The following is a 14,516-nucleotide window of genomic DNA, read 5'->3' on the forward strand; positions in this document are numbered from 1 at the left end:
CCTGAATGAATTTTCTTTCTTTGGGACAATGAATAGATTTGAATAAAACCCGAGACCCTGTTCCTGAAATGGAACTGGTAAAATTACCCCTGAAAGCTCTAGATCTGAAACACACTTCAGAAAGGCCTGAGCCTTCACTGGATTTGTTGGAATGCGTGAGAGAAAAAATCTTCTCACAGGAGGTCTTACTCTGAATCCTATTCGATATCCTTGAGAGACAATGCTCTGAATTAATTGATTTTGGACAGAATCTGCCCAAATGTTATGGAAAAATTTTAATCTGCCCCCCACCAGCTGAGCTGGAATGAGGGCCTCACCTTCATGCAGACTTAAGGGCTGGCTTTGGTTTCTTAAAAGGCTTGGATTTATTCCAACTTGAAGAGGGTTTCCAATTGGAACCAGATTCTTTGGGGGAAGGATTTGCTTTCTGTTCCTTATGCTGTCGAAAAGAACGGAAATGATTAGAAGCTTTAGATTTACCCTTAGGTCTTTTATCCTGAGGTAAAAAACTCCCTTCACCCAGTAACAGTTGAAATAATTGAATCCAACTGAGAACCAAATAAATTGTTACCTTGGAAGGAAAGAGATAGTAATCTAGACTTAGATACCATGTCAGCATTCCAATATTTGAACCACAAAGTTCTTCTAGCTAAAATAGCTAAAGACATATATTTAGCATCAATTTTGATAATATCAAAAATAGAATCACAGATAAAATGATTAGCATGTTGAAGCAAACGAACAATGCTAGACAAATCAGGATCTGTTTCCTGTTGCGCCAAGCTTTCCAACCAAAAAGTTGATGCAGCTGCAAAATCAGCCATATAAATGGCAGGTCTGAGAAGATAGCCAGAATATAAATAAGCTTTCCTTAGATAAGATTCAAGTTTCCTATCTAAAGGGTCCTTAAAAGAAGTACTATATTCCATAGGAATACTAGTACGTTTGGCAAGAGTAGAAATAGCCCCATCAACTTTGGGGATTTTTTCCCAAAACTCCAATCTAACTGCTGACAAAGGATACAACTTTTTAAACCTAGAGGAAAGAATAAAAGAAGTACCAGGCCTATTCCATTCCTTTGAAACCATGTCAGAAATAGCATCAGGAACTGGGAAAACCTCTGGAGTAACCACAGGAGGTTTTATAAACAGAATTTAAATGTTTACTAGTTTTAGTATCAAGAGGACTAGTTTCCTCAATATCCAGATTAATCAACACCTCTTTTAACAAGGAACGAATATACTCCATCTTACAGAGATAAGTAGATTTATCAGTGTCAATATCTGAGGTAGGATCTTCTGAATCAGATAGATCCTCATCAGAGGAGGATAATTTATTATATTGTCGGTCATTTGAAATTTCATCAACTTTATGAGAAGTTTTAAAAGACCTTTTATGTTTATTAGAAGGCGGAATAGCAGACAAAGCCTTCTGAATCGCATCAGCAATAAAATCTTTTATATTCACAGGGATATCATGTACATTAGATGTTGAAGAAACAACAGGCATTGTACTAGTACTGATGGATACATTCTCTGCATGTGAAAACTTATCATGACAACTGTTACATACTACAGCTGGAGATATAATCTCTGCTAACTTACAACAGATACACTTATCTTTGGTAGAACCGTTATCAGGCAGCAGGGATCCAACAGTGGTTTCTGAGACAGGATCAGATTGAGACATCTTGCAAATGTAAGAGAAAAAAAACAACATATAAAGCAAAATGATCAATTTCCTTATATGGCAGTTTCAGGAATGGGAAAAAAATGCAAACAGCATAGCCCTCTGAGCATAGAAAAAGGCAAGAGGCATATTGGGGTTTAAAAACGAAATTATTTGGCGCCAAGTATGACGCACAACGCAAAATAAATTTTGTTGGCGCTAACAACATCCGGAAATGACGCAATTCGCGCCATGGCAGACGCAACCTCATGGCAGACGCCGGAAATTACAGATTTGCATCACCGAACGTACCTTTACGCCAAAAATATTCTCACTCCAAGAATGACACAATAAATATCGGCATTTTGCAGCCTCGCAAGCCTAATTTTGCCCCCGAAAATGAATAAAAACAGTCAATTTTGAAGAAAAGACTATGCCCCAGGAAAGGAAAAATAACTTCCTAAATATCGGCTAGATTACGAGTTTTGCGGTAAAGTGAAAAAGCAGCATTAACAGGTCCTAACACTGCTTTTTTATGCCTGCTGGTATTACGAGTCTTGCAGGTTTAGGGGCACCACACACTTTTTTGGCCTTACTGCAAACCAACTTACGTAAATTTCGTAAAGGCTTTTTTCAATGGGACTTGCATAGTGTTGGTATTACGAGTTTGTCCTGGGAGGCCAAAAGTGAGCGGTACATCCTCTACCGCCAAGATTCCTAACGCATTTTAAAGTCAGTAGTTATGAGTTTTACGCTACAAAGCTGTAGCATAAAACTCATAACTAAAGTGCTAAAAAGTACACTAACACCCATAAACTACCTATTAACCCCTAAACCGCTGCACTCCCGCCTAGCAAACACTAGTTAAATATTATTAACCCCTAATCTGCCGCCCCTAACATCGCCGCCACCTGCATTATACTTATTAACCCCTAATCTGCCGCTCTGGACATTTCGCCACCTACATTATACATATTAACCCCTAATCTGCCGTCCCCAATGTCGCCGCCACTATTCTAAATGTATTAACCCCTAAACCTAAGTCTAACCCTAACACTAACACCCCCTAACTTAAATATAATTCAAATAAATCTAAAGAAAATTCCTATCATTACCTAAATTATTCCTATTTAAAACTAAATACTTACCTATAAAATAAACCCTAAGCTAGCTACAATATAACTAATAGTTACATTGTAGTTAGCTTAGGGTTTATTTTTATTTTACAGGTAAATTTGTATATATTTCAACTAGGTAGAATAGTTACTAAATAGGTATTAACTATTTAATAACCACCTATCTAATATAAATACAAATTTACCTGTAAAATAAAACCTAACCTAAGTTACACTAACACCTAACACTATACTACAATTAAATAACTTACCTAAATTAAATACAATTAAATAAATGAAATACAATTAGCTAAATTGCAAAAACAAGCAAACACTAAATTACAGAAAATAAAAAACAAATTACAAGATATTTAAACTAACTACACCTAATCTAATAGCCCTATCAAAATAAAAAAAGCCCCCCCCCCAAAAAAAATAAAAAAACCCTAGCCTAAACTAAACTATCAATAGCCCTTAAATGGTCCTTTTGCGGGGCATTGCCCCAAAGAAATCAGCTCTTTTACCTGAAAAAGAAATACAAATAACCACCCCAACAGTAAAACCCACCACCCACACAACCAACCCCCCAAATAAAAACCTAACTAAAAAAAAAATAAGCTCCCCATTGCCCTGAAAAGGGCATTTGTATGGGCATTGCCCTTAAAAGGGCATTTAGCTCTATTGCTGCCCAAAGCCCTAACCTAAAAATAAAACCCACCCAATACACCCTTAAAAAATCCTAACACTAACCCCCGAAGATTCACTTACCGGGAGAAGTCTTAATCCAAGCGGCAAGATGTCCTCAACGAAGCCGGCAGAAGTGGTCCTCCAGACGGGCAGAAGTGGTCCTCCAGACGGGCAGAGGTCTTTACCCAGACGGCATCTTCTATCTTCATCCTTCCGACGTGGAGCGGCTCCATCTTCACGACATGAATGAAGGTACCTTTAAGTGACTTCATCCAAGATGGCGTCCCTTAGATTCCAATTGGCTGATAGAATTCTATCAGCCAAACGGAATTAAGGTTGAAAAAATCCTATTGGCTGATCCAATCAGCCAATAGGATTGAGCTTGCATTCTATTGGCTGTTCCAATCAGCCAATAGAATGCAAGCTCAATCCTATTGGCTGATTGGATCAGCCAATAGGATTTTTTCAACCTTAATTCCGATTGGCTGATAGAATTCTATCAGCCAATCTGAATCTAAGGGACGCCATCTTTGATGACTTAATTTAAAGGTACCTTCATTCAGCAAGAAGACTTCGGAAGAAGAGGATGCTCTGCGCCGGATGTCTTGAAGATGGATCCGCTCCGCGTTGGAAGGATGAAGATAGAAGATGCCGTCTGGGTGAAGACTTCTGCCCGTCTGGAGGACCACTTCTGCCCATCTGGAGGACCACTTCTGCCGGCTTCGTTGAGGACATCTTGCCGCTTGGATGAAGACTTCTCCCAGTAAGTGAATCTTCGGGGTTAGTGTTAGGATTTTTTAAGGGTGTATTGGGTGGGTTTTATTTTTAGGTTAGGGCTTTGGGCAGCAATAGAGCTAAATGCCCTTTTAAGGGCAATGCCCATCCAAATGCCCTTTTCAGGGCAATGGGGAGCTTAGGTTTTTTTAGTTAGGGTTTTATTTGGGGGGTTGGTTGTGTGGGTGGTGGGTTTTACTGTTGGGGGGTTGTTTGTATTTCTTTTACAGGTAAAAGAGCTGATTTCTTTGGGGCAATGCCCTGCAAAAGGCCCTTTTAAGGGCTATTGGTAGTTTAGGCTAGGTTTTTTTTTATTTGGGGGGGGGGGGTATTTAGATAGGGCTCTTAGATTAGGTGTAATTAGTTTAAATATCTTGTAATTAGTTTTTTTTATTTTGTGTAATTTATTGTTTGCTTGTTTTTGTAATTTAGCTAATTGTATTTCATTTATTTAATTGTATTTAATTTAGGTAAGTTATTTAGTTGTAGTGTAGTGTTAGGTGTTAGTGTAACTTAGGTTAGGTTTTATTTTACAGGTAAATTTGTATTTATTTTAGCTAGGTAGTTAGTAAATAGTTAATAATTATTTAGTAACTATTCTACCTAGTTAAAATAATTGCAAACTTGCCTGTAAAGTAAAAATAAACCCTAAGCTAGATGCAATGTAACTATTAGTTATATTGTAGCTACCTTAGGGTTTATTTTATAGGTAAGTATTTAGTTTTAAATAGGAATTATTTAGGTAATTATAGGAATTTTCTCTAGATTTATATGAATTATATTTAAGTTATGGGGTGTTAGGGTTAGGATTAGACTTAGGTTTAGTAATTCATAAATTTAGAATAGTGGCGGCAACGTTGGGGACGGCAGATTAGGGGTTAATAAATGTAGGTAGGTGGTGGCAAAGTTAGGGGCGGCAGATTAGGGGTTAATAAATATAATGCAGGTGTCGGCGATGTCCGGGGCGGCAGATTAGGGGTTAATAAGTGTAAGATTAGGGGTGTTTAGACTCGAGGTTCATGTTAGGGTGTTAGGTGTAAACATAAAATTTGTTTCCCCATAGGAATCAATGGGGCTGCGTTACTGAGTTTTACGCTGCTTTTTTGCAGGTGTTAGACTTTTCTCAGCCGGCTCTCCCCATTGATGTCTATGGGGAAATCGTGCACGAACATGTATAACCAGCTCACCGCTCACTTAAGCAGCGCTGGTATTGGAGTGCAATGTGGAGCTCAATTTTGCTCTACGCTCATTTCTTGCCTGTTAATGCTGGGTTGATAAAAACCGTAATACCAGCGCTGCAGGGAAGTGAGTGGTGAGAATAAACTGCAAGTTAGCACTGCACCCCTGTTACCGCAAAACTCGTAATCAAGGCGTTAGTTTTTCCCAATTTTGAAACTGATAGTCTGCAAAAGGAAATATACATAAACCTGACTCATGGCAAATATAAGTACAATACATATATTTAGAACTTTACATTAATACATAAAGTGCTAAACCATAGCTAAGAGTGTCTTAAGAAATGAAAACATACTTACCGAAAGACACCCATCCACTCATGTAACCCAAACCACCTATAAATAATGAACATAACAAAATGTCAAATATTAAAAATATCATTAAAATTATTATATTAAAATACAATTCATTTGTGTACACGAAAATCGCCTAAAACTAGACATTTGCTGAAAAACAATTACATGGTTGAATCGCATCCTATATCTGCACATTTAAGCTAGGACATGCTACATATCTGTTTGGAGCTAAAACTAGACATTTGCTGAAAGAGACAATTACATGGTTAAAGCGCATCCTAATGCTGCACATTTAAGCTAGGACATGCTACATATGCGTATTTCGCATAAACTAGACATTTGCTAAAAGAGAAAGAAATGGTTAAATTGCATCCTAGAGCTGCAGGACCAGTCAACACTGTAGATTTGCATAATCATCAAATGCATGAAAAGAAGACAATGCAATAGCAATTAGTCTGAACTTCAAATGAGTAGTATATTTTTGTTAAATAAATTGCAAAGTTATGTCTATTTCCACTCCCCCTGTATCATGTGACAGCCATCAGCCAATCACAAATGCATATACGTATATGCTTTGAATTCTTGCACATGCTCAGTAAGAGTTGGAGACTCAAAAAGTATAAATATAAAAAGACTACGCACATTTTGTTAATGGAAGTAAATTGGAAAGTTGTTTAAAATGGCATGCTGTATCTTAATCATCAAGTTTAATTTTGACTTTAGTGTCCCTTCAAGCTAGGACATGCTACATATCTGTTTGGAGCTAAAACTAGACGTTTGCTAAAAGAAAAATAAATGGTTAAATTGCATCCTATAGCTGCACATTTAAGCTAGGACCTGCTACATATCTGTTTGCAGCTAAAACTGGACATTTGCTGAAAGCAAGAAATGGTTAAAGCGCATCCTAGAGCTGCACATTTTGCACATTACACAAACACAACTGTCTCTGAAGATTACAGTGGCAATTGTCTAATTAACCATGTTGTGCACAAGTACTCACCAACGAGCCACCCATGGGGAAAATGTCTGCCCTCAAACTGCCGCCACAGGGACGACTGTCTGAGGATGCGGGCATCATGACAAGCCCCGCCGAAATTCGCACACACCTGCATAATCCGCATCCGTGCGTTGCAAACAAACTGCACGTTCAGACTATGGAAGTGTTTGCGATTTCGGAAGGGCAGGTCATCTGCAAGAGCATGCAGCGCAATGTGGGTGCAATCTATTGCTCCCAAGAGATTGGGCATTCAAGCTATTGCATAGAATTCCTTCTTCAGGTGCCTCCAATCGCCATCATTTTGAGGGAATTCTATGTAATGCTTACTGACTTGCACCATGGCATCCAGAAAGTTGTCAAAAACCACAGAGAAGGTACCTTGAGACAGCCCATGCATGTACCCCTCTCCGGATTGAAAACTTCCAGGACGTGTATGCAACTTAGCATCTTGGTCATGCCAGGGATTGGAGTCCGTATACGTCTACGTGGCTCCATATGAGGTTTAAGTACATCGTAAAGGCTAATGAGCTGTTCGCGATGTAGCCTATACTTGTCATAAACCTCGAAGTCGCCCCTGTGAACAGGAGGACCTCTAACCAGACGAGCCCTTTGTCTCTCTTGGAGATGCCGAGCCCGCTTGATTCGGTTGAACACAACTCGTGCAACAGAACCAGCAACAACTAACTGTGGATCATCCATATTTGCCAAGCTAAGCAGCACAAAGCCAAACAGCAGAGCAAACACACAAGGAGTAACAAGGTATGCAAAAACACAAAAGCGATTTGATACAATGTCGATCACAAGGGATGCTTTGGCCATGTTGTTTGGGGGATTTATAGTGCAATATGTCCAATGGTAGCGTGTTCGTAATGATTGCTGATTGTATACACTTGATTGTATGTGAACGGCGTGAATACTTTCAAAGTGGGTGTTTTTTTAAGGTGTTTGCTGAAATTTTGTTTCCCCCCAATGAATCGTAAGGTGAAAGTGTAAAATATAACATATACAGTGCACCTTCGTAATGTTTGTTCATATGCGTAACAAATACTTAGCAAGCGCGATCTTATAGTAAAAAGCACACGTCCACGCTAACATGATTGAAAGTGGATACTTGTGTATAATGTGCATAGACATGGCATAGAATCTGATTGATCAATGTTGCTGCGATATTGTTTTTTTTTTTTTTTTTTTTTTGTTTCAAAAGTTTATTGAGATTCAAATTTTTACATAGAAATAAACATACAAAGTAAAATCAATTACAGTCTTGAATCATTTTGTGTCTTACTTTTGAGGGGGTGTGGATAGGGGGGGTGGGGAGGGGGAGGGAAGTTCAAGTAATGTTACAATAATTATCAATGTTGAGAGGAGGAGTCATTGTACAATAAAGTGTACCGTCCAGGCCTGCATGTGTTTCTAGCTTTGCTAAGGGCTTTTCTGAGGTTTTTTTTTTTTTTTTTTTTTTTTTTTTTCCCTTTTCATTCAGAAGAGGAGTGTATGTAGGTTTCCCACACAAGAAGCATCTGGGCGTATAAGTCTAAAGTTTTATTTTTCATGTAAAAGTATTCTTCCATAGATATAGTGCGATGGCACTCTGCAAGCCAGTGTGCCAGGGAGGGGGTCTTATCTGATTTCCAGTTTCTTGCAATCAGAATTTTAAAACTATTGCTCAGGATATGAAATAGTTTTTTTAACGGAGTAGAAAGTTTTCTCGGGGTCTTGTTAAAGAGCCATAAGCAAGGGTCTAAGGGAGTAGGTATTCCTAGTATTTTACTAGATTCCTGTGCTACCTCGTTCCAAATAGGTATTAATTTACTGCATTGCCACCATATGTGGGACATGTGGCACTCTTCAGATCCACATCTCCAGCATTGAGCTGATTTAAGTTTATATATTTTTTTACATCGTTCAGGTGTTAGGTACCATCTTTGAAGTATTTTTAAATTAAGCTCAACGAATTTGCAGGAGATTGAGGTTTTTTTAATATTTGTGAAAATTTGCAAGGCATCTGTGTAAGTAATTTCTATTCCCAATTCAGTGTTCCATCTGTCTATGTAATATGGTAGAGCTCCGTGCGGTTGTTGTGATAGGAGGGAGTGTGTAATAGATAGAGCGTGTCTGGTTGGGGTGCTTTTATGGCAAATAGATTCGAAGGGTGTCATTGACCTAATCATGTTATTGGATTGTGGGTGTGAAGTGATATATGATTGACACTGTCTATAGAAGAACCAGTCTCCAAGGACGGAGAGGCCCTCAGAGACTAGCTCCTCCACGGTAGGGGAGTGTTGTTCATTTCCCAAGTGGTGAATCTGTAGGGATCTGATGGAGCTACCCGCAAGTCTAGCTGCCATTGAGAGGCCAGGTTGGAATTCGTTATTGTGTGTTAACGGTGTTAAAGGTGAGAGTTTTGTCGATATATTGGGGTACTCAGTCAAAACTCTGTCCCAGACTCTGAAGGTTTCTGATATAATTTGTGTGGTGGTTTTTAAGAATCTATCTCTGTCCCTTGGCGACCAGCAGAGTTGGCCCAGGTGTTGGTTGTGTGTCATGTCATGTTCAAGTTGTACCCATGATTTATCGTTTAGGTTCGAGCACCAATCTATAATTCGTTGTAAAAATGTAGCTTGTCTGTATCTATGGAGATCTGGGACTCCGAGGCCTCCCATTTGTATGGGAAGGAGCATTATCTTTTTGCTAATTCTCGCTCTATTGTTGAGCCAAATGAAGTTTAGGATGTTTGATTGCAGGGTGTTGAGGTAGTTTGTAGGAAGGGGGATGGGTAGAGTTTGAAAAAGGTAGAGGAGTCTTGGAAGGACGTTCATTTTAATTACGTTGATCCTCCCTAACCATGAAATATGCTTCCTTTTCCAGGAGGAGAGATCTGTGATAATTCCTTTAAGGAGTGGTTTGTAATTTAAAGTAAAGAGGTGATCTGGGGATGGCGTGAGTTGGATACCTAGGTATTTTAGTGAGCTTGTTTGCCAGCGGAATGGGCATATGTGTTTGATTAAGTCTATTTCCGTCGTTGGGACATTAATGTTCATAATTTCTGATTTCGTTTTATTAATTAGAAAGTTAGATACAATGCTAAATTCGTCTAACTGATGTATGATGTGTGGTATAGTGGTTAGAGGGTTAGTGATGCAGAACAGCACATCATCGGCATATAACATAATCTTGTGATGTGAGTTGTGTATTTGTAGACCTGTTATTAGGGGGTGGTTTCGTATTTTATGTGCTAGTATTTCTATTACGCAGGCGAATAGCAGCGGGGAGAGGGGGCAGCCCTGTCGTGTACCGTTTGTGATATGAAATGGGGCCGAAAGGGAACCATTTACGCGGACCCTGGCTGTTGGAGTAGAGTACATGGCGAACACCCGATTAATAAAGTCTTGACCCACACCCATTTTTCGTAATACCGCTCTCAGAAACTGCCAACCAACGCGGTCGAACGCCTTCTCCGCGTCGGTCGACAGAACTAAGAGCGGGATTTTTTTGTGTGTAGCGTATTCTATAAGTTGTGTAACCCGGACAGTATTGTCTTTTGCTTCCCTGGTTGGTACGAAGCCGACCTGGTCTTTTTCAATTAGTTGCGGTAGTACTGTGTTTAGTCTTACTGCGAGAATTTTAGCGTATATTTTTAAGTCTGTATTTAGGAGTGAGATTGGCCTAAAGTTTTCTACATAATCAGGGCTTTTCCCAGGTTTTGGTATAATGGAGATGAAAGCTTCCAGTGTCCTAGTGGGGAAAGGGTTCTCCGGTGTTATCGAGTTAAAGAGAGATAGAAGGTGCGGGGAAAGGAGATCTATGTATTTTTTATAGTAATAGTTAGTGTAGCCATCAGGGCCTGGGGCTTTGTCCGTGGGGAGGTCTTTTATGGTTCTTTTAATTTCAAGTAGGGTAAAGGGGTTTTGTAGAAAAGTTTGTTGTTCTTCTGTCAGTTCTGGAAGTTTAACGTCTGATAAGTATTTGTCAATAAAGGATGCGTTGGGTTCTGAATTATGTGTATGTGAGTCTGTGGGTTTCGTAGTAAGGTTGTATAGTTTTTCATAGTAGGAACGGAAGGCTTCAGCGATGTTTGAAGTGTCATAATGTGTTTTGTTGTGGGACTTTATTGAGAGAATGTAGTCACGTTGGGTTTTGCGTTTTAATTTGCGGGCAAATAGTCTACTGCATTTGTTGTCTCCTTCGTAATGTGTCTGCTTGAGTTTGAAGGCAAATGCTTTGCATTCTTTATCTAGAAGGTTGGTCACTGTCTGTTTTGTCTCTTGTAATGTTTTAGCTAATTGTGGGTTGTCAGGTGTTCTTTTAAGTTGTGATTCTAGATCATTTGCTTTATTCAAGGAGTCATGTAGCAGTTGTCTCTGTTGTTTTTTGTAATGGGAGTGCATGCTCATTAATTCACCTCGTATAGTTCCCTTATGCGCCTCCCAGATGTTCTGGAATGAGGGTATAGAGTTAATATTAAAATCGAAGAATTCTTTTATTGCTTTTTGAATTTTATCATTGTATAGTGGGTGATCTAATAATTCCTCATTGATTTTCCATATGTAAGTAGAAGGGGAAGCTGAGGGCCATTGTATTGTGCATGAGACTATAGAGTGGTCTGACCAGGTCGCTGGGATTATGGATGATTGTGTAGTTAATGAGAGAGTAGTTACATCAGTTAGTATGTAATCTATGCGAGAGAAACGTGAATGTGGATGAGAAAAGAACGTAAAATCATCTATCTCAGGGTGATGTATTCTCCAAACATCATGTAGTGCCAAATCTCTTAAGCGTTGCTTTATTACCGTCAGTGCTCTATGTGGTGTTGATGAAGTGTGATTCGAGTTATCTCGGTACGGGTCTAGGGATACATTAAGGTCTCCTCCCATTATTAACATACCCTTGGCCACTTCTAAGATTTTCCCAGTAAGGGAGGTTATGAATTTGTCTTGTCCGGTGTTTGGAGCATAGGCGCTTACTAAGGTGGTAATAGTGTTAAATAGTTTCCCCACTAGTATTATATATCTACCTTCTGTATCTTTATGTGAATCGAGTAACTGAAAAGGTATACCCTTCTTTATTAAAATTCCAACTCCATTAGTCTTGGCACTGTTTGAGGAGTAATATGAGGGGCCAAATTTATAGAAGAAAGTTTTAGGTTCTTGTCCCTTTATGAAATGGGATTCTTGTATGAATATCAGGTCCCCTCTCTTATGTTTGATATCTCGCATAACGATGTTTCTTTTGTGTGGGTTATTTAGGCCTTTAGCATTAATCGTTAGAAAAGATAATTGTCTGTTATTGGTTTTATTTTTACTCATGGTGATTTATCCTTGGTGGTACTACGCTGTGTCGGGTATGTGGAAACAGTGTTAGGCTATTTCTCAGGCCTGGACGGTATAAGAACCAACATGGAAATGTGAAATAAAAAGAGCGTATACATTGTACATTTATAAGAGTGAACAATATGAACATTACAGTATGTTTCATTATGCTTAAATGGTCATCAATGGGGGTAAGATAGTTAACTAGGAGGGGGGAATGGCCAGAAGCCAGAGGGAGGATTGAAATTCCTTTCATTTCAATCTGAGGTTTACAGCAGCAAGAATGTAAATATTAAATATAAGAATAACAATGTGATTATCTATGCTAATGGTCAACAACCAAAACCTTGTTAAATTAGAAAGGCCCTTATAGGGTTATGGTGGAGAGAACAGATCAACAGGAAATAACATTTTGCTTAACTTAACTATCAAGTAGCTAAACAGTTAGTGTACTATCTTCTGACTAGTAATGGTGACAAGTTTTACATTTCAAGGTCTTACCCAGGATGAACAGTTCAAATAAGACAATTGTCTTGGTCAGTCTCTTAGTGATACAGGAGAAATGTTCATATTTTCTTTTCGTTTCTTAAGGGACTGAACTTTGTTCCAAGTTGTTTTCTGCAAGCTTGAGAATGGAGTATGTGCAGTTGAGGGTTGGGGGCCTTCGGCTGAGGAGGGTGGGCCAGGTAATTTCAAGGGGATTCCCAGTCCTTTAGAGAGTTTGTCCAGGTCTTGTATACCTTTGTAAATGATGGTAGTTCCTTCATGGGGAACGATTAAGCTGAAGGGGAATCCCCAGCGATATTTGATGTTTCTGTCCTGGAGTATAGAAGTGATGAAACGGGTTTCCTTTCTCTTTTGTATAGTGCTGGGGCTCAGGTCCGGATAAATCTGTAGCTCATGGTCCAAATATGTGATTGTGTGGGAGGATCTAGCTTTCTGCCATATGGTTTCTCTGTCGTTAAATCTGAGGAATTTGAGGATAATGTCCCTGGGGGGAGCATTAGGTGATGGTGGGGGACGGAGAGATCTATGGGCTCTTTCTATTTCTATCGGTGGGGCCTGTTGGTTTCCCAGTATTTGACGAAAAAGTCCTTGTAAGTATTCCAGCAGGTCTGTTGGCTTTATTATCTCGGGTATGCCTCTGATGCGGAGGTTACTCCTCCGTCCCCTATTCTCTAAGTCCTCTATCTTTTCTTGTAGGGCTTCTAACTTGCTTTCATGTGTGCTGGTTTGATTGTATAATGAGCAGACAGCTTCAGTAGTTATGTCTTGCGTTTCCTCAACTGTTACTATCCTCTCTCCCATCTCTGTTATATCTTTGCGCAGCAAGGATAGTTCTCTTGTTATGAGAGATTTGAGAGATTCAAAATCTTCTTTGGATGGTAGTTTTGCTATGTCCTGTTTAAGTTGTATCATGTAGTCAGGAGATGATATTGGGTCATTCTGGAAGGTGCCGTCTGTGGAGTTTGATTCTTGTGTATCTGATGTATTGGATTGGAAAAAGGAGCTTACCAGCATGTTGGACTGCAACTGTCCTTTAGGGTTTTTGTCCCCTTTGCCTTTGTTCTTGGATGTCATGGTTGCTGCAGGTGAGTAATTTAGAAAACTCAGTGTGAGAACTTGTGATGCAGCGATCTGCGGAAGTCTGCTTAGGCCTGATGGCGTATGTTGGGATTTATGCACAATGTGCAGTGCTATGCGTTAATTTCTGATTCGTGTTGTCCTTTTATATTTTATGAGGTAGTTTTAGTGTATGTTCTCTTGTTGATCCGTTGATAACTGTTTTGTTCATCTCCTTAGAGGATTTCCCAATACTGTGCTGATCATTTTATTGTTATTTTTGTGATCCGTTTTTACGGCATGTTATGCATTAAGTGGAGTTATTTGTACCGTGTTCTCTCTGGTGTGAGACTTGTGTGGAGCCTTTTATGAACAAACTGGTGTGAGCTCTTACCCCATCGGGTCTCCGGTCATCGTGTATCGTGAGGGATCCTTTACCGTCGCAGTTGCGAATGTGTAAAAATGGCGACGGAGCGCTCCGTTGCTCCTGCTTTCTGTGAAATTGCATGCGGGTCCGGTCCCTCCCGGTTTCGAGCTTGCTCACATGTGGGACTTTGGTTGTTTAACCACTGTTTGCAGCTGGTTGAAAGAGCTAGACACTGTTTTAAGGGTGACAGGTCTTGCTGCTGTGCCGGAGCGATGTGACTATGCGGCCATTTGCCTGCTTGGCCAAGCTCCGCCCCTCGCTGCGATATTGTTTCTAAACGATAAAGTAACTGCTGACATCTATGATATTTTATATATGAGAGATTGGCGAGATGTCAATATTGTACACGTCCCATTGAAATCGCAATAATAATGAAGATCTTCCAAACTCTCGTTTTCGTATATGTAGTATTGAGTGAGAAACTGCTGAAAGGGGCGGAACAGT

This window comes from Bombina bombina, chromosome 3, assembly GCF_027579735.1.
Source record: "Bombina bombina isolate aBomBom1 chromosome 3, aBomBom1.pri, whole genome shotgun sequence".
NCBI classification, from domain to species: domain Eukaryota; kingdom Metazoa; phylum Chordata; class Amphibia; order Anura; family Bombinatoridae; genus Bombina; species Bombina bombina.